This window comes from Phalacrocorax aristotelis, chromosome W (assembly GCF_949628215.1).
Source record: "Phalacrocorax aristotelis chromosome W, bGulAri2.1, whole genome shotgun sequence".
Lineage (NCBI taxonomy): Eukaryota > Metazoa > Chordata > Aves > Suliformes > Phalacrocoracidae > Phalacrocorax > Phalacrocorax aristotelis.
Genome location: NC_134310.1, coordinates 23,279,136 through 23,303,223, shown reverse-complemented (window position 1 = coordinate 23,303,223; position 24,088 = coordinate 23,279,136). Strand labels below are relative to the sequence as shown.

The 24,088-nt window shown below is 47.3% G+C and overlaps 1 long non-coding RNA gene across 1 annotated transcript in view; it reads right to left on the bottom strand.

The window, feature by feature from the left end:
- The window catches only part of LOC142049895 (uncharacterized), a 503,625-nt gene extending 479,958 nt beyond the window's left edge, over positions 1 to 23,667 (bottom strand). Inside the window, exons 1-2 of the long non-coding RNA XR_012657853.1 lie at positions 22,732 to 23,667; positions 22,054 to 22,130 (exon numbers count right to left, since the gene is read on the bottom strand). This is a non-coding gene — a long non-coding RNA (uncharacterized LOC142049895). The remainder of the gene's footprint in view (positions 1 to 22,053; positions 22,131 to 22,731) is intronic.
- Positions 23,668 to 24,088: the final 421 nt, after the last annotated feature.

Here is a 24,088-nt window from a genome sequence, read left to right as displayed (position 1 = left end):
TTGCCCTTCTGATTCTCTCCCCCATCCCACTGGGGTGGGGAGAGTGAGTGAGTCGCTGTGTGGTGCTTAGTAGCTGGCTAGGGTTAAATCACTGGTTTCTTCCTACGCTGCATTGCAGGTTACTTGCTTTGCTTTGTAGACCAGGAATTCCATGTGTTAGAGCATGGATGGAAGCAAGAGGTAGAGGATATAGAGAGAAATAAATCAATAATTCACCTGTCATGTGTCCAAACACCAGAAAGCACATGCTCTTCAAGTATGCTTGTTATGGTCTTTTAAATAGCACTCAAGCCACTGTAAATAGTTGGGCTCATACAAAAATAAGTGGTGCTGGAGAGGTAGTTTGTGGCTGTATGTTATGTAATGACTCCAAAATTTATCTAAATTCTTGTGTTTTATTCTTGGACAGTGCTTTTCCTCTAAACAATCACAAATGTTAATTTGTCTTGGAAATAATCAGCAATACACACACAAAAGACAGCAGATCAGATTTTGTGCATGGTAAATGAGAAAATCCAAAGCTGGTAAGTTACAAGTGCAAGTTAGTTCAGTGATTCAAATGTCAAGAAAGTGCACACAGCAAATAATAAGGAATAGTGCTGTAAGTGATAGCCTAAGGCAGGAGAACAAGAATCACGTGTTTGTGCCAAGTACCTCCATGCAGTTATAAAACAGTCCTGTCAAACACACTGGGGTTAAAATCAGCTTTTGTGAGTTGAACCGGCATACAGTCCTCTTGCAGTTTAAACACAAATTTCCTTTCTTTATTTAAATGTTATTGCACATAAAAATATGAGACAAATCATTAATAATATTAGACCCTACCATCACACCCTTGTCATTATTTTTGTGGTTTTCCCCTATACCAGATAATTTTAGCAGCTATTTTCAAAAATGAAAGTGCACACTTCAGCTGGCTGTAGACACAATGATTCCAAATGTCTACATAGTGCACAGTGCTGAGTTCATGCTCTGGCAGTTTGGCTGTTGAAATTGTCGGCCATTTAAGCAGAGTTCAAATACAGCTTGTAAATGCTGTTTATAGCCCAGAGTAGACACAGCTGAAGATCAGGAACACCTAGTGAGTTTTTCCTAAGCGTGCTGCAGGGCAGACACATCTATGTTTTGCAATGTGTGCAGCTGACTAGCCCAAACAGTTGATAAAATGTTCCTCTTTTGTCCATTGCCATTGAAGTCTCTGGCACCCTTCATGAGTACCTCAGCATGTACTGACATCTCTCTTCTGCGAGAATAGTATAATGATTTGGCCTGTCTTTTCTAGTCTCATTTTCTTCTTTGATTTTTTTCCTCCTCAAATGATAGGGAGTATTGTGATGACTTCCCAGCTGTGCACCCTCTTTGGACAGTCTCATACACAAGCTACACGAAGCTATGTTGTCCATCATATTCTTCATAGGCTCTCAACAGTGAAGGTACATTTCATTATGTGTTACAGTCAGCTAGGCTAACCCTTAGCCTTCATGCTAAAGGCGTTAATGTTCCTGAATTAGCCCAAGATTCCTCTTTCTTGCCCAGCTGGTTTTTCTACTGATGAACTGATGGAGTTAGCAATTGCGACGCAGTTGCCCACAGATTCCACTACCCTGGTCCCTTACAGGGCTATACACTGTGTACATTGCCTTTCAGTGCATGTATGCTAAAGATTTCCTAGGACAGAAAAGCACTAGAAGGGTTCTGTAGAGACTGTAAGTGAATACATAGATGGAAGTGTAAAAGCAACATTGAAAGCACTGGTTTAATCTCATTGAAATAAATGTTTACAGATTTTCTGACCTTTTCCTGTAGATCATGTCAAGCCCTTCATCAAGTCCAGTGTGATTTAAAATTTAGAGCAACACTCCCTTTAGGCTGTTACATTAAAGTCCAGATGTGAGTGAACGTTCAGACTCAACCTGATATTTTCCACCAACTTCCAAATCCATAACCTGCAGGCAATTGCAAGAAGGTTGGCTGCACATACCTATTCATTGATCCCAAACAGGTGCTCTTTGTATGCAGTGACAGAGGGATGATGTAGTTTCCCCCTTACTGCTTTGAAATAAAGAGAATTTACTAACATGGCAAATTTCTGAGAACATCCTTTTGGCAGGTTTTTTTCTAATCTTTAGTTTGCAGGCTATTTTCTTATTTACTCTACTGAAATATTGTCAAAATTTAGGATAAAGAAATATTTCTTATTACCTAAAATTTATACTTCCTCTGCAACGTCAAATATTCTGCAGCTGCTCTAGTCTTCACTTAAGGCCATAGATCTGTATCATGTTAAGAACATGATGACATGCACAGAATATCTTAACTAAGGTGATGCAAATAGGACTTTAGGAAACAAGCCTTGACTTTGCTCAAGAAGGTAGGACAGAATTTCAGAATATGTTTTGTAGGAACAGTTCGTATCACTGCAGGCCCAGGGACAGGAGTGAATACGTTTCAGCCACCTACCTGCTGTACTCCTTCTAGTATGTGCTAGCAGGGGATGAGTCTCCCCCAGCCTGAATTGTAATTGCCAGCCCTGGACACGTCTGACTATATATTGGGTTTGCATGGCAAAGTTTTGGTAGTGGGGGGGTGGCTTCTGTGAGAAGATGCCAGAAGCTTCCCCTATGTCTGGACAAGCCAATGCCAGCTGGCTCCAAGATGGACCTGCCAATGCCTAAGGCTGAGCCAATCAGCGACAGTAGTAATGCCTCTGTCATAACATATTTAAGAAGGGGGGAAAAACTGCCGTGCAACAGCAGCCAGAAGAGAGGAGTGAGAATATGTGAGAGAAACAACTCTGCAGACACCAAGGTCAGTGAAGGACGGGGAGGAGCTCCAGGTGCTGAAGAAGAGATTCCTCTGCAGCCTCTAGTGAAGCCCATGGTGAGGCAGGCTGTCACCCTGCAGCCCATGGAGGTTAATAGCAGAACAGATATCCGCCTCCAGCCAGTGTAGGACCCTATGCTGGAGCAGGTGGATGTGCCCGAAGGAGGCTGTGACCCTGTGGGAAGTCCTGTGGGAAGCCCATGCTGGAGCAGGTTTTCTGGCAGGAAGTGTAACCCTGTGGAAAGGACATGCACTGGAGCAGTCCATGAGAAGGGCCTACATTGGAGAAGTTCATGGAGAACTATCTCCTGTGGGAGGGTCCCCACACTAGAGCAGGGGAAGAGTGTGAGGAGAAAGGAGCGGCAGAGACAACATGTGATGAACTGACCGCAACCCCCATTCTCGGTCCCCCTGTGCCACTCGGGGGGAAAAGGCAGAGAATTTGGGAGTGAAGTTGAGCCTGGCAAGAAGGGGGGGTAAGGGGGTGGGAAGGTGTTTTAAGTTTTGGTTTTATTTCCATTATCCTACTCTGATTTGATTGGCAATAAATTAAATTAATTTCCTCAAGTTGAGTCTGTTTTGCCTCTGACGGTAGTTGGTGAGTGATCTCCCTGTCCTTAGCTCAACCTCTCTGAAATACCTGTACAACAAAGCATGCAGCATGGGGAATAAACAGGAGGAACTAGAGATCTGTGTGTGGCAATACAGCAGAAGTAGTTTTTGAGAAAGGGAAGAAAATAGTCCAAATCCTTCTGAAGGCTGGTTTTACCATAAAACAAAGTAAGGTCAAGGGACCTGCAGAAGAGATCCACTTCTTAGGAATCAAATGGCAAGATGGGCGTCGTCAGGTTCCAGTGGATGTGATCAACAAAATAACAGCCATGTCTCCACCAACTAGCAAAAAGGAAACACAAGCTTTCTTAGGTGGTGAGGGTTTTCAGAGAATACATATTCCAGATTACAGTCTGATCGTAAGCCCTCTCTATCAAGTGACCCAGAAGAAGAATTATTTCAAATGGGGCCTTGAGCAACAACAGGCCTTTCAAAAAATTAATCAGGAGATAGTTCATACAGTAGGCCTTGGGCCAGTCCAGGCAGGACAACATGTAAAAAATGTGCTCTACACGGCAGCCAGGGAGAATGGTCCTACCTGGAGCCTCTGGCAGAAAGCACCAGGGGAGACTCGATGTTCACCCCTAGGGTTTTGGAGTCATGGATACAGAGGGTCCGAAGCCTGCTATACTCCAACTGAAAAAGAGATGTTGGCAGCATACGAAGGGGTTCGATCAGCTTCAGAAGTGGCTGGTACTGAAGCACAGCTGCTCTTGGCACCCCGACTGCCGGTGCTGGGCTGGATGTTCAAAGGAAACGTCCCCTCTACACGTCATGCAACTGATGCTATGTGGAGTAAATGGGTTGCACTGATCACCCAGCGGGCTCGAGTAGGAAACCCCAGTCACCCAGGAATCTTGGAAGTGATCATGGACTGGCCAGAAGGCAAAGACTTCGGAATATCACCAGAGGAGGAGGTGACACGTGCTGAAGAAGCCACACTGTATAACAAACTGCCAGAAAATGAGAAGCAATATGCCCTGTTCACTGATGGGTCCTGTCGTCTTGTGGGAAAGCACCACAGATGGAAGGCTGCTGTATGGAGTCCTATACGACAAGTAGCAAAAACTGCTGAAGGAGAAGGTGAATCGAGCCAGTTTGCAGAGGTAGTGGCCATCCAGCTGGCCTTAGACATTGCTGAACGGGAAAAGTGGCCAGCGTTCTATCTCTATACTGACTCCTGGATGGTGGCAAATGCCCTGTGGGGCTGGTTACAGCAGTGGAAGCAGAACAACTGGCAGTGCAGAGGCAAATCCATCTAGGCTGCCACATTGTGGCAAGATATTGCTGCCCGGGTAGAGAACCTGGTTGTAAAGGTACGTCATGTGGATGCTCACGTCCCCAAGAGTCGGGCCACTGAAGAACATGAAAACAACCAGCAAGTGGATCAGGCTGCTAAGATTGAAGTGGCTGAGGTGGATCTGGACTGGCAACATAAGGGTGAACTGTTTCTAGCTCGGTGGGCCCATGACACCTCAGGCCATCAAGGGAGAGATGCAACATACAGGTGGGCTCATGATCGAGGGGTGGACTTGACCATGGACACTATTGCGCTGGTTATCCATGAATGTGAAATATGCGCTGCAGTCAAGCAAGCGAAGTGGGTAAAGCCTCTGAGGTATGGGGGACGATGGCTGAAATATAAATATAGGGAGGCTTGGCAGATTGACTATATTACACTCCCACAAACCCCCCAAGGCAAGCGCCGTGTGCTTACAATGGTAATGGTAATGGTAATGGCACCCCAGAAAGTACTGAGTGACACAATGGGGCTCATTTCCGAAACAACCTCATAGACACCTGGGCCACAGAGCACGGCATTGAGTGGGTGTATCACATCCCCTATCATGCACCAGCCTCTGGGAAAATCGAAAGATACAATGGACTGTTAAAAACTACACTGAGAGCAATGGGGGTTGGAACATTTAAACACTGGGATACACATTTAGCAAAAGCCACCTGGTCAATCAGCACTAGGGGATCTGCTAATCGAGCTGGCCCTGCCCAGTCAGAACCCTTACGTACTGTGGAAGGGAATAGAGTCCCTGTAGTGCATGTAAAAAACATGCTGTGGAAAACAGTCTGGGTTATTCCTGCCTCAGGTAAAGGCAAACCCATTCGTAGGACTGCTTTTGCTCGAGGACCTGGTTGCACTTGGTGGGTGATGCGGGAGGATGGAGAAATCCGATGTGTGCCTCAAGGGGATTTGATTTTGAGTGAAAACAGCCAATTAACTGAATGGTATGCTGTTAATTGCTATATACTCAGCGCTTGTCAGGCCACACCTGGAGTACTGTGTACAGTTCTGGTCCCCGCTATACAAAAAGGATGTGGACAGTCTGGAAGGGGTCCAGAGAAGGGCCACCAAGATGATCAAAGGATTGGGAAGCCTGCCATATGAGGATAGGCTGAGAGAACTGGGTTTGTTCAGCCTTGAGAAAAGGAGGCTCAGAGGGGATCTCATCACCATGTACCAGTACTTAAGGGGTAGTTACAAAGAAGATGGAGACTCCCTTTTTACATGGAGTCACATGGAGAGGACAAGGGGGAATGGACACAAATTGCTCTTGTGGAGATTCCGATTGGACACCAGAGGGAAATTTTTCACATTGAGGCCAATCAACCATTGGAATAATCTCCCCAGGGAAGTGGTTGACTCGGCCACGTTGGACACCTTCAAGAGTCGTCTGGACAGGGTGCTGGGCCATCTTCTTTAGACTCTGCTCTTCCTAGAAAGGTTGGACTAGATGATCCCTGAGGTCCCTTCCAACCTGTGATTCTGTGATTCTGTGATTCTGTGATAATGTTGTATGTCATCACTACTATGATTGCTATATGCCATATCAATGGTATCATGGTGGGAATCTCCCAAATTAATAAATAAAATTGAACTTTCATTGAACCAAGCAAAGTGCAGCAGTGATAGAACAAGGACTGACAGTGTAGCGGTGATGGAACGAGGACTGACTTCAGTATGCAACAATCCAACACCACACAACCCACCTCTCTGAAAGAATCATACAGTAGATGGAACCCAAAGTCATGGACTAAATGAACTCAATGGACATTTCACAGACATTTTACAGGGGTGGTCCATAGACTAGGGCAATGATAAATGAAATCTGTATAGTCTATTAAGGGATGAGAAGGCGGGTATGGGTTACTGAAGTTGTATTGGATAGTATGGGACCTGAGCATGATGTAAATGATATGGAATAAGGGTTGGATACTTTTGTTTAGGAAACAAACTTGGGGTTAGAGGGATGAGATATTTTTCTGTGCCTTTCTAGAGGATTCATGGGTCCTTTCTGGTTTTCTGTGGCTTTCTTGAAGAGTGCGGTTGTATCTCTGTTCAGTCCCAGGCTGAGCTGCTCCAAGCAAAGAGAACTGCCAGAGCTGCTGAGGATACCACATTTTCCAAGAGGACCTGCTGGCCTCAGTTTTAGTGATAGAGCAGCTGGGAGCTCTGGCCCAAATTCCTGTGACAACAATAGCCTTAGAGCCCTACAATTAAAGGCAGAAGTATAGGTTTTTCCAAAATCCCAAGCTGCTCCCCTCAGACATCTTTCTCCCTCCATAATAATCCAAACTTCCTTTCCAAAGCTATAGCTCTTAAAACAAGATAATACTGGCTAGAACTGTTTCACTCCCAAACCCCAAAGATGGAGTTCATACCTACTCTGTAATACCAGATCAGAATACAGACACAGCTTCTTCATCAAGCCACTTGGCGGCCAGCTCTTAATTTTGACATGCCTCTTACAGGCATGGATGTAAAAGGTTGCACGATGGTGCTGCAGCCTGTGACAACATGCATTTGGATAACAGCCGAGGTCTCTCGCAGCGGTAAAAAGTCAGAGGCTTGGGGGTGGGGTGGGGGGGGAAGGCAAAAGCATCCAGCATTTCCCATTCAACTTTGTGGTTCTAGTTAAAAAACGCAACCTGATCCAGATTTCAGAAGTGTTTTGAACAAAACCTATGTTGCTAACATCCATACAGCCACATTACTTTCGATCTCTGTAAAGACTCTGTAAAATAAAGCGTGGTTCATGTTCTATCACAGCACTCCAAAACTTAGGCTACCCCTAACTCTCACATCCTCAACCAGCCCATCCTTGTTCGTTAGTATAAGGTCAAGAAGCACATCTCGCCTCGTTGGCTCCTCCACCACCTGCATCAAAAAGTTGTCCTTGATGCTCTGCAGGAACCTTCTGGATTGTGTGTGCCTTGCCATGTTGCTTTTCCAGCAAATATCAGGGTGGTTGAAGTCCCCCACGAGAACCAGGGCCTGTGATTGTGAGGCTACTTCCAGCTGTCTGTAGAAGGCTTCATCAACTACCTCTTCCTGATCAGGTGGCCTGTAGTGGCGCGTGGCACTCACTGTTTGGGCCCACAAAATATGCGGGGCTCCTGTTGATGCAAAGCCTTGACACCCTCGTACTGTGTTAGTGGTTTGTGGGGGGTGGGCATTAAAGTAGACTAACTGGGCTATTCGTGAGCCTTGCACAATAGTTCAAGGTGTGTAGGGGAATAGACAGGGATCGGCGACCGGAAGATCACGGGCTGTGACGGAAAGATAGACTCCTCCCCATAGGAGTGGCAGCAACAGGAAGCGCAAGAGCTATATAAGCGTGTGACGCAGCTAAATAAACGGACATTTTGTATCCATCATATTGATGTCTGTGCATCACTGTCCCCAGGGTGGGTAGAGCCCTGTGTCCCGGAGATATGCGGCCCAAGATAAGTTCTCCCATAGAAGCGTACAGCCACAAGTGGTGACCCCGACGTGATCGGCGGGGCGGCATGGCAAGTTCGCCGGGGGGAAAAGATAGCTTGGGGCACGCAGGGGCGGGACGGGGAGCCGCAGGTCGGCGGGCGCGCCATAGAATCAGTCGTAAAGGTACTGAAGGGATTGGGGAAGGAATAGGGAACTTCGATTTCGAAGGCGCCTACCTCAAAGGCCATCCAATGGATGATTACGCAGGGGCTCATACGGAGTCCCGCAGACATATTTAATAAGGATAATTGGGCGAGAATTAAAGAGGAGTTAGCCGAAAGGGCTATGATGGGAAAAACCCAGTACATACAGCTCTGGGGAAAAGATACACCGATTGCTATTGAAAGCTCGGGAGGATCAGGAGACGTGGCGGCAGGCGCGGCTGTGCCTGCACGGTGCTACAGGCGACAGTAGCCCGGAAATAGACCTAGGATCGGCAGTGGGGATGCAGACAGGGGCAAGCATCGCGGGGGATGGGGAAGAAGCGGGGAGTTCAGACGGAGTAGCCTGGCCAACTACTCAGTCTGAGGCTCCCAAAGAGTCGGATCGGGAAGCGGCGGTGTTCCCTGTTGAGCCAGCAGGACCTTTGGAACGCCCCCCCTGCATACCCCTGGGACGATTTGGCACAGGCGCGGGTACCTGCGCGCGGGGAGGGTGACGTGGCGGCGGACGCAGCGGGAGTGACGGAGCGGAAGGAGAAAGATGATCAGCGCCGGCAGCGGCGCCGCCCTCTGCCCGACCCTCGAGACTGGCTCCCGGGGCAACCCTTGAGATGGGAGTCGGACGAGGAGGGGGATTGAGGTGCCTGGAGGGGAGGACAGGATGGGTATAGATCAACCTCGAGTAGCAGCGAATCAGAAGTTGGGGGAGAAACCGATGCCCACATGTGGGAAGATGGGGCAGCTTGCCTGCAGCGTGCAAAAAAGAGGCATAAGGCAGCAGGGACTCGGAGGACCAATCAGAAGGAGGGAGGAGAGGGACCGCCAAAAGGGGAGGGCCGGAGCGCTGCAGCTCCGGAGGGGTCCGCGGAGGACGTGCTGCGGCAGCTGCAGCAGGTTATGCGCGCACTAGGGGAAGTAACTCGGCGGCAGACAGGACCCTTAACGAAGGGTGCGCCCCAGCGACAGTCAGTCGAGTTACCTAACTGGCGGCTGATAGCTAGAGATTGTAGCCTCGATGGAGTAAGGATAGAGATGCCCGGGATCTTCCCTGTCCGACTAGCTCCAGGAGGAGGGGTGGAGTGGACGCCGATAGATGCCAAGCTAGTGCAGAGTTTATGGCGAGAAATTAGGGAAAAGGGGCTAAAAGACGAAGGGGTAGGATTGCTACTAGATGCTGCGCATGCAGCGCCGTTGACCCCCTCTGATGCTAGGCAGTTGGCGAAAGCAATATTGGCTCCCACAATGTACATACTTTGGAAGGAGGCAATGCACAGTGCCTGCCATGCCCTCGTACAGCAAGCGGCGGCAGTTCCGGGCCACCCGCTGAGAGGGACCACCCTTGACCGGCTCACTGGCAGAAGTCAAGGACTGGAAACCCCGCAGTTACAAGCAGCAGAATTAAGGGGCAGGGAGCTGCAAGTGGTAACGGAGAGTTCCCGCAGAGCATATAGCGAAGTGGGCAGGTATGAAAAAAAAGCGGAACCTTGGCAAAAGATACAGCAAGGACTAGCAGAGCCATTTACAACGTTTTGTGACAGGTTGCAGAAGGCTATTATAGAATCAGAATTGCCACCAGCAGCCAAGGAGGCAGTCCTTATGGATTGCCTCCCAAGTCAAGCAAATCCACAAACACAAGATGTCCTCCGCACCCTGGCGGTGGGGGCATCATTGGGTCAAACCATCAGGCATGTCTTGTGCCAGGAGGCGTTGAATCAGCATAGCGGTGTGGGAGCGCACATCTGCCAGAACCCTGACTGTGGAAGCGAAGAAAGGGTGCTGGTGCAAGCGGCCGGGGTGGGGCCGAGATGTCACTTGTGTGGACGGCAAGGGCACTTTAAAGCTGGGTGCCCGCTAGCGGAAAGGGGAGGACGTAATGGAGGAGGAGCGCGCCCAGTAGGGAGGTGCTGGGTGTGTGGGAAGCCAGGACACCTGGCAAGAGATTGTCCAACCACAAAGCCGGGAAACGGCCAAAGGAGGGCGAAGCGAGGGGGATTCGCGCCTCCTGTGAGTCAAATGGCCCCCATCATGGTGCCAGTGCCAGGAGCTTGGCCCACCGTAGCAGGCCAAGGGGGAGTGAACCTTCAGGCAGGGGAGCAGAACCAGCAAGATTTGCAGGTTACAGCCCCCGCGTGGCCTTGGTCATAGGCTGTGACGAGAGACCCATGGCGGCGGTGATGATTACCCCGCAAGAGCCGAGTTGCCCGGCACGGATATGCCTGGGAATATTAGTGGATACCGGGGCAGATGTCACAGTGATGCCACTCGAACGGTGGCCACCAACTTGGCCCCTCGCCATGGGAAAACGTATCATAGGGGTGGGAGGAGAACAACAACCAAGGACTAGTACTTGCCCTGTGAAACTCGAAGTCCTGGACGAGGAGGCAGGGAAGCTCCTCACGGCCGTAGTGACCATACTAGTAGCAGATGGGGTAGCAAGCCCCTTGTTGGGGCGGGACGCCCTTGCCCAGATGGGGATCGGGTTGAAAAATTTAGCATAAGGGCCACTGCCTCAGAGGGGCTTCGTCAGCACAAGTTAGTGTGGAAAACCGAACAGCCCGTCTGGGTGGAGCAGTGGCCCCTGACAACGGAGAAAACAGAGGCTGTAAGAGCTATAGTAAAACGAGAGCATGAAGCAGGGCACCTAGAGCCCTCGATGAGCCCCTGGAACACCCCTATATTTGCTGTAAAAAAGAAAGATAAAAACCAGTGGAGGATGCTGCATGACCTTAGAGCAGTAAATCAGCAAATGGAGGACATGGGGCCTCTCCAACCCGGCCTACCAGATCTGAGTGCTGTCCCGAAAGGATGGCAAGTCATTGTTTTAGATATCAAAGACTGCTTCTTCAGCATTCTGCTACATCCAGATGATAGAAAGAGATTTGCCTTTACTCTGCCCGCGGTGAACCGTGCAGAACCAGGTAGTAGATGGCAGTGGGCAGTACTTCCGCAGGGGATGAAAAATTCTCCAGCGATCTGCCAGAGGTACGTGGCTTCTGCATTGCAGCAAGTAAGGCAGCAGTATCAGGAGAGACTCTACATGATCCACTACATGGATGACGTCCTCATAGCTGCGCCCACCGAGGTGTTATGTGAACAAGTCTTTTCAGACACCCAAAGGGGCCTTGCGGGACAGGGCCTCCAGGTAGCTGAGGCAAAGGTACAGCGAGGACCAGTGTGTGGATTTCTGGGTGCTAGAATAGAAGGGGATTGCATACAAGCTCAGCCTATTAAACTTACACCTAAGGTTAAAAATTTACACGATGTACAGTAGCTGGTAGGAGCACTGCAGTGGTTGCGGACGTTTGTGCGGCGTCACCGGTGAGGAGATGCAACCTTTCTATGCGTTGCTGAAAGGGACCGACCCATGGGAGCCCAGGAGTTTAGATGCCGGGGCAGTCCAGCAGTTGCAGATGATAGAACGTCGAATGCAAAAGGAAGGAGTATGGCGGTGGGACCCTCAGGAGGAATTAATTGCAGGTTGGATTCTGACCGCCGGTGGAGGATTAGGATTGCTATATCAAATACGGGCGGGGGAAGAAAAACCACTGCGATGGGTATATCAGAAGGTTCCCAAGGATGCATTCTCCACAAAAGTCAAGGTAGCCGGGGGAATGATTTGGCGTCTGCGACGGGAAAGCAAGGGAATCTTTGGGAAGGAGCCAGATAAGCTGACAGTGCCGTGGAATGGGGAGAAATGGCGGAAGGTGGTAGAGAGTGAAGAGGATATACAATTGGCGGTATACTCGTACCCAGGGAAAATCGTCACAGGCACGATACAGAGGTGGGCCGAGACAGCCAAAGTGGTGGATTTAAGTGTGGATAGTAGAGTTTTGGATACCCCTCACCCAGGACCAACATATTTCACAGACGCTTCCTCGAAGACGAACAGAGCGGCGGTAGTGTGGAAAGAAGAGAATAGTTGGATGCACCAGACGTATGAGGAGCAGGGTAAAAGTGTGCAGTGGCTAGAAGCGAAAGCGCTAGAGATGGCCCTGCGAAAGGATATAGATCAGCATATAAATGTGTGCACAGACTCCTTATACGTGTATAAATTAGTCACGTCCATGAAACGAGAGGGTGTACCACACACGGAAATTGCCTTGATGCTAGAGGTTGCTTTATCGCAGCGAGGAGCAACTGTGACAGTAATTCACATTCGCAGTCATCAGACGGGGCCTGGACCACTGATTGAGGGGAATCGCATGGCTGATGAGGCAGCCGCGGGAGTCTGGACATTGACAGAGGCGAAGAAACTGCATGACCAACTGCACCTGGGTGCTAAAGCCTTGGCAAAGGAGTGTGGCATCTCAATAAGAGCAGCAAGAGAAGTGGTAGCCACCTGTCCTTACTGTCAGCACTCGCCATTGTGGGAGGCAGGAGTCAACCCTCGAGGACTGGAAGCAAATGCTATCTGGCAGACTGACTTTACTGAATGTCCACAGTTGGCCCCCGGACGGCACCTGGCAATTACAATTGATACATATAGTGGAGTCATCATGGCTACTCAACATCGGAAGCGGACCGCAATGCACTTGACCGCGCATTGGACCACGGTAATGGCGTGGCTTGGAAAGCCCACCAAGATAAAAACAGACAATGGACTGTGCTTTCGGGCTCGAAGTACCGAAGAATGGTGTAAAGCTTGGAATATTGTATTAAAACATGGCATTGCTTACAATAGCACGGGGCAGGCAATACTTGAACGTGCTCATCGCACCTTGAAAGCAAAAATAATACAGCTTGGGGAGGGGGAGGGGTATAAGGGAGCTATACCCGTAGCAGCTCAGCAAACTATTTTAATGCGTGCACTATATTCGCTTAATCATGTTATACGCGGGCAGGAGCAAGTTACAGCAGTGGAGAAGCACTTTGGCAAAGCTCAAGCAGGCGAGCGCTATCCACAGGTGCAAGTAAGGTTCCCAGGCAGTGAGCAATGGGAGAGAGGATGGAAACTGAGATGCCTGGGGAGGGGCTACGCTGTGGTTGAGAATGAAGGGCGCATAGAGTGGGTGCCTGCAAAGTGTGTGAAAGCAGAACTGTGCAAGGATGTACAATGAATAATCCCTTTCTGAGTTGTCTCTTTGCAGGGTCTGCTGACATGGATCCTCATGCTAGCCGTGCCATTGGGAAAAGAAATGAGCTCCTTGACAAGATCGCAAGCAATATTGCAACGAGAGCGACACTGGGAAAGGGCGGCAAAAGAGAGATATGAATTGGGATTGGATAGTAATAATTGGGGGGATCTTGTTGTGTGTAGTAACCATGGTTACTTGTGGGCTGCCATTGTTATGCTGTGTTATAAGACAAATCAGAGAGCGCCTGCAAGAGTTACATGAACATAGACGTGACCGCAATATGTATCCGCTTACGCAAGTAGCTTTGTAGAACTTTTAGCAGCATGGGGAGGGGGAGATGTAGGGGAATAGACAGGGATCATCGACCAGAAGATCACGGGCTGTGACGGAAAGATAGACTCCTCCCCATAGGAGTGGCAGGAACAGGAAGCGCAAGAGCTATATAAGCGTGTGATGCAGTTAAATAAACGGACATTTTGTATCCATCATATTGATGTCTGTGCATCACTGTCCCCAGGGTGGGTAGAGCCCTGTGTCCCGGAGATATGCGGCCCAAGATAAGTTCTCCCATAGAAGCGTACAGCAACAAAGGTGGAGTGGGAGAGTCTAGGCCATAATTTTGATTTCACCAGAGTAATCTGAATCAATAACGCCGGGTAAAACAAATAGCCCTTGCAGGGTTGTAGACAATCATGGGACACCAGGGTAAAAGATTTCATGATTGACCCCAACGCGTTCCTTGAATATGGGGATCCCAGTCCATATTCTATCACTCCTTGTCGCATTTCCTTAATAATGGAAAAGTTAAGTCCTTCCCATCTCGGTTGTTGATTGGGAACATAGATGACAGGGGCTACGATCTTTGTGGCCAGCTCATGATTCCCAGCGGCTAATGCCTCTTTACGGATCGCTTGCCCTTGATCATGTGGGTCTTAGGGGTACAAATCAGGTTCTTTCTCTGGGTCAATGGGTCCAGGATCGAACGGGTAATCAGGGTCATCATCGCTGTTCGAGGACCCTAGGTAAACTTGAGTCTTACATCGGGTGCCTTTCGTTTTTCCTGGGACCTCGGATTTAGCTGGCATTGGGGGGACAGTGGATAGAGCGGCGGACTCACACTCTCCGGCATCTCGGTAACTAGCTTCCTGCTTGTGCATAAGCTCTAATATTTGTCTCCAGGGAGTTAAGAGCTCTGCCGCATTTTTATCCGACCTTGTTGCTCTATCCCACAATTTAACTCCTGCTTCGTCCCAAGTTTCAGAGTTAAAAATGTTAACGGCATTGACCCCCTCAGTTTATTGATACCCACTTCAAAATTCTCTTTAATGACTACGGGTCAATATCAACTTTGTGCTTTCATAGGAGTCCCTCCATTAGGCTCAGTACTGACTTCTCCTCAGACGATATATTATTACCCATAGTTCCCCACAGCTCACCTCACTCAATGAGGGATACCAGCTGGCTCCTGCTTCCTTTCAGCAGCACTTCAGTCCTGTGGGGATCGCCACCAGGTCACCTATTAGGTCAATTTGTCGCTCCTCACACAGGGCACCATTTGTGGCGATTCACGACACGGACTCCGTATCCATGCACAAGCAAAGCCGAAGCCGTTATTAACAAAAGAGAAGCCTTAATAGTCTGCCTCCTGAGCTAGTATTTTTCCCTTCTCTCCGCCTCTGAATGTGTTCTATCACACTAGTTCCACATATGGTATAAACATAGATAAGCGCGCTCTCCTGCTTCGCTGCTCCAGCTGTGCCCCTGACCTTCTGTCCAGCATATCAAGGCCTCAGTTCTGTGTTTTTCTGTGGGTTGTTTTTCTATCCCACGGCTTGCATCCAATAAGGGCGATGAGACCACGGGAGGCCACGTTCACTTACTCCACACCATGCCACATAGGCTTTACCCGCTTTGCTTACATGATTGCAGCGCATGTTTCACATTCATGGATAACCTGTGCAATAGCGTCCATGTTCAAGTCCACCCCTTGCTCACGAGCCCATCTGTATGTTGCATCTCTTCCTTGATGGCCTGCGGTGTCATGGGCCCACCGAGCTAGAAATAATTCACCCTTATGTTGCCAGTCCAGATCCACCTCAGCCACTTCAATCTTAGCAGCCTGATCCACTTGCTGGTTGTTTTCATGTTCTTTAGTGGCCTGTCTTTTGGGGGTGTGAGCATCAACTTGACGTACTTTCACAGCCAGGTTCTCTACCCAGGCAGCAATATCTTGCCACAATGTGGCAGCCCAGATGGGTTTACCTCTGCACTGCCAGTTGTTCTGCTTCCACTGCTGTAACCAGCCCCACAGGGCATTTGCCACCATCCAGGAGTCAGTATAAAGATAGAGCACTGGCCACTTTTCCTGTTCGGCAACGTCTAACGCCAGCTGGGTGGCCTTTACTTCTGCAAACTGGCTTGATTCAACTTCTCCTTCAGCGGTTTCTGTGACATGTCATACAGGACTCCATACAGCAGCCTTCCATCTGTGGTGCTTTCCCACAAGGCGACAAGACCCATCAGTGAACAGGGCATATTGCTTCTCATTTTCTGGCAGTTTGTTATACAGTGTGGCTTCTTCAGCACGTGTCAACTCCTCCTCTGGTGATAATCCAAAACCTTTGCCTTCTGGCCAGTCCATGATCACTTCCAAGATTCCTGGGCGACTGGGGTTTCCTACTCGAATCCGTTGTGTGATCAGTGCAACCCATTTACTCCACATAGCATCAGTTGCATGGTGTGTAGAGGGGACGTTTCCTTTGAACATCCAGCACTGGCAGCCGGGGTGCCAGGAGCAGCTGTGCCTCAGTACCAACCACTTCTGAAGCAGCTCGGACCCCTTTGTGTGCTGCCAATATCTCTTTTTCAGTTGGAGTATAGCGGGCTTCGGACCCTCTGTATCCCCGACTCCAAAACCCTAGGGGTGAACATCGAGTCTCCCCTGGTGCTTTCTGCCAGAGGCTCCAGGTAGGACCATTCTCCCCGGCTGCCGTGTAGAGCACATTCTTTACATCTTGTCCTGCCCAGACTGGCCCAAGGCCTACTGCGTGAACTATCTCCTGTTTAATTTTTTGAAAGGCCTGTTGTTGCTCAAGGCCCCATTTGAAATCATTCTTCTTCCGGGTCACTTGATAGAGAGGGCTTATGACCAGACTGTAATCTGGAATATGCATTCCCCAGAAACCCACAGTGCCCAAAAAAGCTTGTGTTTATTTTTTGCTAGTTGTTGGAGACATGGCTGTTATTTTGTTGATCACATCCATTGGGATCTCACGACGACCATCTTGCCATTTTATTCCTAAAAACCGGATCTCTTGTGTGGGTCCCTTCACCTTACTTTGTTTTATGGCAAAACCGGCCTTCAGAAGGATTTGGACTATTTTCTTCCCTTTCTCAAAAACTTCTTCTGCTGTGTAGCCCCACACGATGATGTCATCGATGTATTGTAGGCATTCTAGAGCTTCTCCCTCTTCCACTGCAGTCTGAATCAGTCGATGGCAAATGGTAGGACTGTGTTTCCACCCCTGGGGCAGTCGATTCCAGGTGTACCCTTCGCCCCTCCATGTGAAAGCAAACTGTGGCCTGCACTCTGCTGCCAAAGGGCTGGAGAAAAATGCATTAGCAATAACAATTCCCTTAGATTCTGGATACCTTTCTCCAAGGTTCTTCATTTTCCTAAACGATATGTAACATCTTCCTTGAAGGGCTACCTTTCCTTCGATCTGGACAGGAGTCGCCTCCAGAGGCTGAGGGCTTGTTTCCCTTTTCCAATTGCTTTGTCAATGCCCCCTTCCCTAGAAAGGGATCCCACTTGTTTGGCTTCCTTCCCCTCTAATTCCAGGCTCCTGGCCCCATTATCCGAGCATCGGAGCAGCCAGGTGGCAATTTGCTCACCTAGGCGACGACCATAATCTTTTCGCATATCTTGCAGCTCACTCAAGGACAGGGATTGGGTGGTCTCCTTTTCATTCATGACTTCTTCCTCCTCTCCCCCTCGTGATGGCACTGCTTTTTCATCATCTCTTTCTAAATGAGTTGATTTTCGCTTCAAGATTTCTTCTTCTGTATGGGGGCAACTGATACTGGCACAGGTTGATTGCTGGTTCAGCTGCAGTGCCTGACGCTGGGGTTTGAGTGGCCGTATGCAGGGATGAATGTCACAGACTCCTGAGAGATGTTTTGCACAAGACCCTTATTGTCAGCTTTTCATTGCTTATGTATCTTTTCGACACATTCCTCATGCGATCACACGCACAATTTCTCTTATTCGTCAGCTAGCTCTAAACACCCGCCTTATGCTACATTCTAATAGGCTGTTCTATTTGCGCTACTTCATTTGGTTTTGCTTACTTAAATACTTCTTCGCATTCCCACGTTCCTGTCTCTGTCTTTTACTGCCGCTTTGCTTCAGTTCAAGGACGTGTCAAACAGTGCTAAGTTACTTGCAAATTCATCCCCCACATCTCCCCCATTTTTATTGTGTATTAGCCACACATTTTTTACTGTTCTCTCTATTAATCACTGCAAGCACTGACAAAAGAATGGCAAAATTAAAAGCAAAACAAGGAATTCATTCACTACTTCCCATTGGCAGGCAGGTGTTCAGCCATCTCCAGGAAAGCAGGGCTCTATCACGCGTAACAGTTACTTGGGAAGACAAATGCCATCACTCCAAACATTCCCCCCTTCCTTCTTCTTCCCCCAGCTTTATATACTGAGCATGATGTCATATGGTATGGAATATCCTGTTGGTCAGATTAGGCCAGCTGTCCTGGCTGTGTCCCCTCCCAGCTTCTTGTGCACCTGGCAGAGCACAGGGAGCTGAAAAAGTCCTTGACCAGTGTAAGTGCTACTTAGCAACAACTAAAACATCTCTGCATTATCACCACTGTTTCCAGCAAAAATCCAAAATATAGTCTCATACTAGCTACTACGAAGAGGTTTCTCGCAGCGGTAAAAAGTCAGAGGCTTGGGGGTGGGGGTGGGGAAGGCAAAAGCATCCAGCCTTTCCCATTCAACTTTGTGGTTCTAGTTAAAAAACGCAACCTGATCCAGTTTTCTGAAGTGTTTTGAACAAAACCTATGTTGCTAACGTCCATACAGCCACACTACTTTCGATCTCTGTAAAGACTCTGTAAAATAAAGCGTGGTTCATGTTCTATCACAGCACTCCAAAACTTTGGGGGTTTGCACAAAGAGAACTCAGATACTCCAAAACACTTATGATTTCAGATCACCAAACCCTGAGAAAAACAAAACTTCATCAACCCGCCTCTTGTATTTTTTCCAATAAAAATAAAAGCGCATATCGGTGCTGAATGCCAGCAGACTGTGCAGGCTGAACATCTGAAAGGAAAGCCATTAGTGCAGACCTGGACTTCAGAGCTTTTTGGAAACAGTAACTCATCAGGGTAGTCAATAAGACTTGTAAATCCATTTACTGCATCTTTTAGATCAATTTCTTTCTGACTTCTCGTACAACATTTAAAACTTGCTGAAGCCCCAAGACATTCTTCTCCCATGATGCCTTTAGAGTAAACCACTCAATCATCAGAAAACGTTGCGTATTTTTCTTCACAACTACAAATTGTGACTGGTATTTTAAGCGCTATTAAAGCTAAGGAGCTGAATGTTGGAAATATAACAGTAATTGGATCTTTCACAAGTTCCTTCCTTTCTCTCCATACTGTTGTTCTTGGCTTACTTTCAAAAAAATGACTGATTCAATTTTTTGTTACTGTTCTTTCTCCCGCTGTCAGGTCTTAATTGCAAGCCAGCAACACATTGGCTGCGAGGACAAAATTTAAAATGCAGTAAAAATCAATAAAAGCATGTGCAACTTTTTACTACAATTTACTCACCTTTGTTTGACTTTATGACAAGTTATGGCTTGGCAAAATGTCTTACCATGATCTAGTTGTTTAAATATAAATCCACTGTTATTCCCCACTGCCCTTCAGTAATTTTCCTCAGGTTTTGCCTTGCATCAAGCAGGAACATTTCAAAAACAACAGGGAAATTTGCTACAACAGATACGCGCTTTAGCCCCTCTCCTCTAGATCATAACATGGGAAACAAAATTCCAAGAAGGTGTTGGTCATGAGCTATTTTTACCTCTGTGGTTTGGGGTTTTTTAACCCATATAATTACTTTCATGGGTACCTTAAGGGAGGGAAGAAAGAGTTATCATTCTGCTCTATTTGAATATGTGCTAGAGCTCAGAATAAAACAACTAAAAGCATGCAAAGCATGTAACAGTCCCAAGTTGATATAGATAAGTGCTTTTCTTCCCTGCAAGAATTGATTCAGATTGTAACCTCTGTGTTGCCATTAATTCAAGGCTAATCTACACACAAAGGTCTCAATGCATATGTAATGTGAAGTGGGGGATAGGCTAGAGTCTGAGTACCCACAGCTCATCAGCTATGGCTGGGATCACCATGTGCTACAAACCCCTGATTGGTGCCATGCGGGTGGTGCCCATCACCACAGCTGGTTCTCAGCTGACCACAGTCTGCTCCAGAGGAGTCAATGTGGAAAATGAAAATGACTCAGAAGGTGACTTTGCAGTGAAGGTGTAGCCTCTGGGTGAAGATAACATAGTCTGGCAACTGCTTTGTCACTTTGAATGACACCTACCAGCCACTACAGATTGCTGGACTTGGATTATTGTTGCTAGCACACAGTAAATTCATGTTAAATAGACCCACAGATTTTCTAAACTGCTGCTGCTGTTCTTCATTAGAGCTGGGTCAGCTTCTCCTATTGAACAATGCGTTTAATTTGGTCCCTCATATTACGTCTACACACAGATTTCAGTGTTTTAATTATTTAGAATTATTCACTGAATAATGCATAGGAACATCTTGCAGACTGTGTACTTACTTGTGAATGCTTGCCACAGTTATTGCTTGTTCACTAGCTGGACTGTGTGATTGGCCACCAAAGACAACCAGTATTTTTTCTGCTCTCCCTGTAGCCCTCCCCAGCCCAAGAAGCATCTTCAAGTTGCATATTTTAAAAATGAGACTAATCAGTCATATGTACTTTTTCACCAATACCTATAACATTTCCAATTCCTTTGCACATTCCTAAGAGAATAAATTTTGTGTGTTCACGTGTACAGCCAATAAAATGTGAAACAAAACTGTAAAAGTAAATGAATAAATAAATAAAGTCAGCTTTTAGCCTAGCGGGCAGAATACTTACCTAGGAAATGGGAAAGCTGTGTTCAGCTTCCTTCTCAGCCTGAAGGCATCCTTCCTCAGCTGAGTCTTCCAGGTATAGACACATCTCAACCTTCATTTTGAAATTTTCCCTTTCACCAGTCAAAATGATGAGTGTCCTGAAGCTGGGGGAGGGGGTGAAGAAATAATAATAATAATTAAAAAAAAAACTCAAGAAAACCTGATTTTGTAACCTTGTAGCCTGACAGCTGGTGGGAGAAGGTAGCCATGACCTGAAGCCCTTTTCTGGAGAAACCGCCTCAACTACAGAAAAGGCAATGGCAGAGCGTAGCACTAGCATGGTGAAAAACGTCTTCCAAGCAGCAAGGCCTGCTCACCCAGCACCATGGCAGTTGCTACAGTCTGGGTCCAGAAGGGATAGAGAGCACCCAGGATACAGCTCTGATTCATGCACCAGGGAGGAGCAGGAACAGAGGCGAACATCTGGTGCCATGTCTCCTGCTGACTGGCTCCAGGTTGCTGCCTACCCGGTATAGGGAATTTGGGGGTTAGCCTTTGGAGCTTCCCTTCCTATTGATTGCATAGGTCTTGTTTTGACCTCTGAACCACCCTGATGGTGTTGGACACCTGAGTTTTTAGACAGTGCAAGGTCTACATTGGAAGCCCCGAACAGATGCTCTGAATCTGGCCCCTTGTTCCTATTTTCAATTATTTCTCTCATTCTAACCCTGTAAATGATTCTGAAGCATCACTCCTCACTGTCAGAGGGGAGGTGCAGTACATTTCAGGGCATCCAGAAGAGCTGACAAAAACTTCACTTCCCTCCAGCTCTGTGTGTGCTATGGCCCTGAACATGCAGAAGGCACAGGGATGGGGCAGGGGACAATTTCCAAGGCCAGGTGCGATGAAAGGCATGGCCAAGCCAGCACCATGCTTCTGGGTATGACTGTCAAGGAAGAAGGACAAGCAGGTGGACTAAGCAAGAGGCACAGGCACTGCTGTAGGGCACTGCATACTGGGCTAAAAGGAGAGCCGCACAGAGCCATGATATTCACATGCAGGTGTCATGGTTTTAGCTGGGATAGAGTTAATTTTCGTCACTGTAGCTGGCATAGTGCTGTGCTTTGGACTTAGTTCGAAAACAATGTTGATAACACACATGTTTTGGTTGTTGCTGGGTAGTGCTTGTACTAGTCAAGGACTTTTCTAGCGTCCCATGCTCTGCCAGGTGCACAAGAAGCCGGGAGGGGAGGGGGCACAGCTATCTGCCCATATATTTATTTTTTTCCCTTTTGCCAGCTCCAGGGACCTCTTCAGGGCAATAATTTCAGCCTTTTGAGCTGATGTTCCAGTAGGTAGTGACTGAGATTTAATTATTTTGTTAGCTGTTGTCACTGCATAGCCAGCCTTTCGAGTACCTTGTCGGACGAAGCTGCTTCTGTCCGTGAACCAGGAATCTTGTGCATCTTCCAGAGGTTCTTCTTTCAAATCTGCTCTACTGGAGTACACAGTCTCTATAGCTTCAAGGCAATCATGTGTTAATGGTTCAGAAGTCACTCCACTGAGGAAAGAAGCTGGGTTCATAACATTGGTTACTTCAGCAGTAACATCATCTGGTTCAATTAAAATGGCCTGGTGCTGTAGATATCAGGATGGGGAAAGCCAGAGATCCCCTTTCTGTTCCAACACAGGTGATACTATATGTGAAACCAGTACTGTGATCTTTTGGCCCAAGGTAAATTTCCAGGCCTCCTGAGTATTCAAGACCACAGCCGCCACAGCTCACAGGCACCCTGGCCACCCCTTGCTTACGTCGTCAAGCTGCCTAGAAAAATATGCCACAGCTCTTCTGTAGGGTCCTAGCCGTTGAGCTAGGACTCCCAGATCTATACCCTGTTTTTCATGGGAAAACAGCCAGAAGGGTTTAGTAACATTGGGTAGGCCCAAGGCCGGGGCTTTCATTAGTTCCTTTTTAATTGTCTTGAATGCATTTTGAGCTTCTTTGGACCAGACCAATCAAGTGGGGTTGTTTTTCAAAAGTTCATACAAAGGTTTTACTATTATTCCATAATTATAAATACATAACTGGCACCAACCTGTCATTCCCAAAAAGGTCCTGAGTTCTTTTACCATCTGAGGGAGGGGGGTGCTGCAGATGGCTTCTTTTCGTTCTGTTCCTAATTCCCGTTGTCCTCCAGATATTTCATATCCAAGGTAGGTTACTTGTTGCTGCACCATCTGAGCTTTCTGTTGAGAGACTCAATACCCATTTAGTCCCAAAAAGTTCAACAAACTAATAGTCCATTGTATACAATCAGGTTTTGGTTTAGTTGCTATTAATAAGTCGTCCACATACTGTAAAAGGACTCCTTCCCTGGAGGGAGGATCCCATGTTTCAAGTTCTTGTGCTAATTGATTTCCAAAGATTGTTGGACTATTTTTTAAAACCTTGGGGTAACACTGTCCAGGTAAGCTGGGTTTTCCTACCCATGGTAGGGCTTTACTATTCAAATGCAAATAAATTTTTATTTTCTTTGGCTAAAAGCAAACAGAAGAATGCATCTTTTAAATGTAATACTGTAAACCATACTTGATTATCCCGTAATTTAGTAAGTAAGGTATAAGGATTAGCTACCACAGGGTATAGGTCCTTAATAATTTTGTTCACTTCTCTTAAAAAATCTTGTAGTACCCAATAAGTTCCATCCGGCTTTTTTACTGGTAATATGGGAGTACTATATTCTGATTCACATTCTATTAATAGCCCGTGCTGTAAAAAGTTATTAATTAGTCCTTCTATTCCCTTCCAGTCTTCTAACTTCTAACTTCATTTTTCCAATGTCCTTCCTCCCAACAATATGCACACTGATTCTTTCCCAGTTCCTCTCTATTTCCAAAGGACCTTTCCCTTCCTTGTCCTCTAAATCCTCCTCTGTTTACCATTCCTCTCTGTTCCAAGGCTGCCACTGTAGCTGTCACCATCACTTTCGTCAGTTTTCCTCTATCCACATTCTCCCGATCCCTCCAAACTTTCCATGCCTCCTCAAGCAATTTCTCTAAGTTTCTTATTTCCAGTTCCTTTAGTTTCTATAGCTTCTTTCTTATATCTGTAAGATGATTGCCCCAAAAACAGAGAAACAAGTTGTTTTCCCACATCCGAGGAGGGATCTAGGGTAGTGTATTTTCACATGGCATTTCTCAATTGATCCAAAAATTCAGTAGGGGTCTCTTTCTGCCCCTGTTTGATAGCATATAATGCTGACCAATTTACAGCTTTTGCATTCTCTAATCCCACTTTTATCCAGTCTTGGTATTTTTTAAATAATCTATCATCACGCCTGTCATTGGGGTCCCAATGGGGGTCAGTCAGGGGAATGTAATCGTCCACATTACCTTGTAAGGTTCCCCCAGTAATTTGGGCCTGCACATGAGTTCGTGCAGTTTTTAATACTG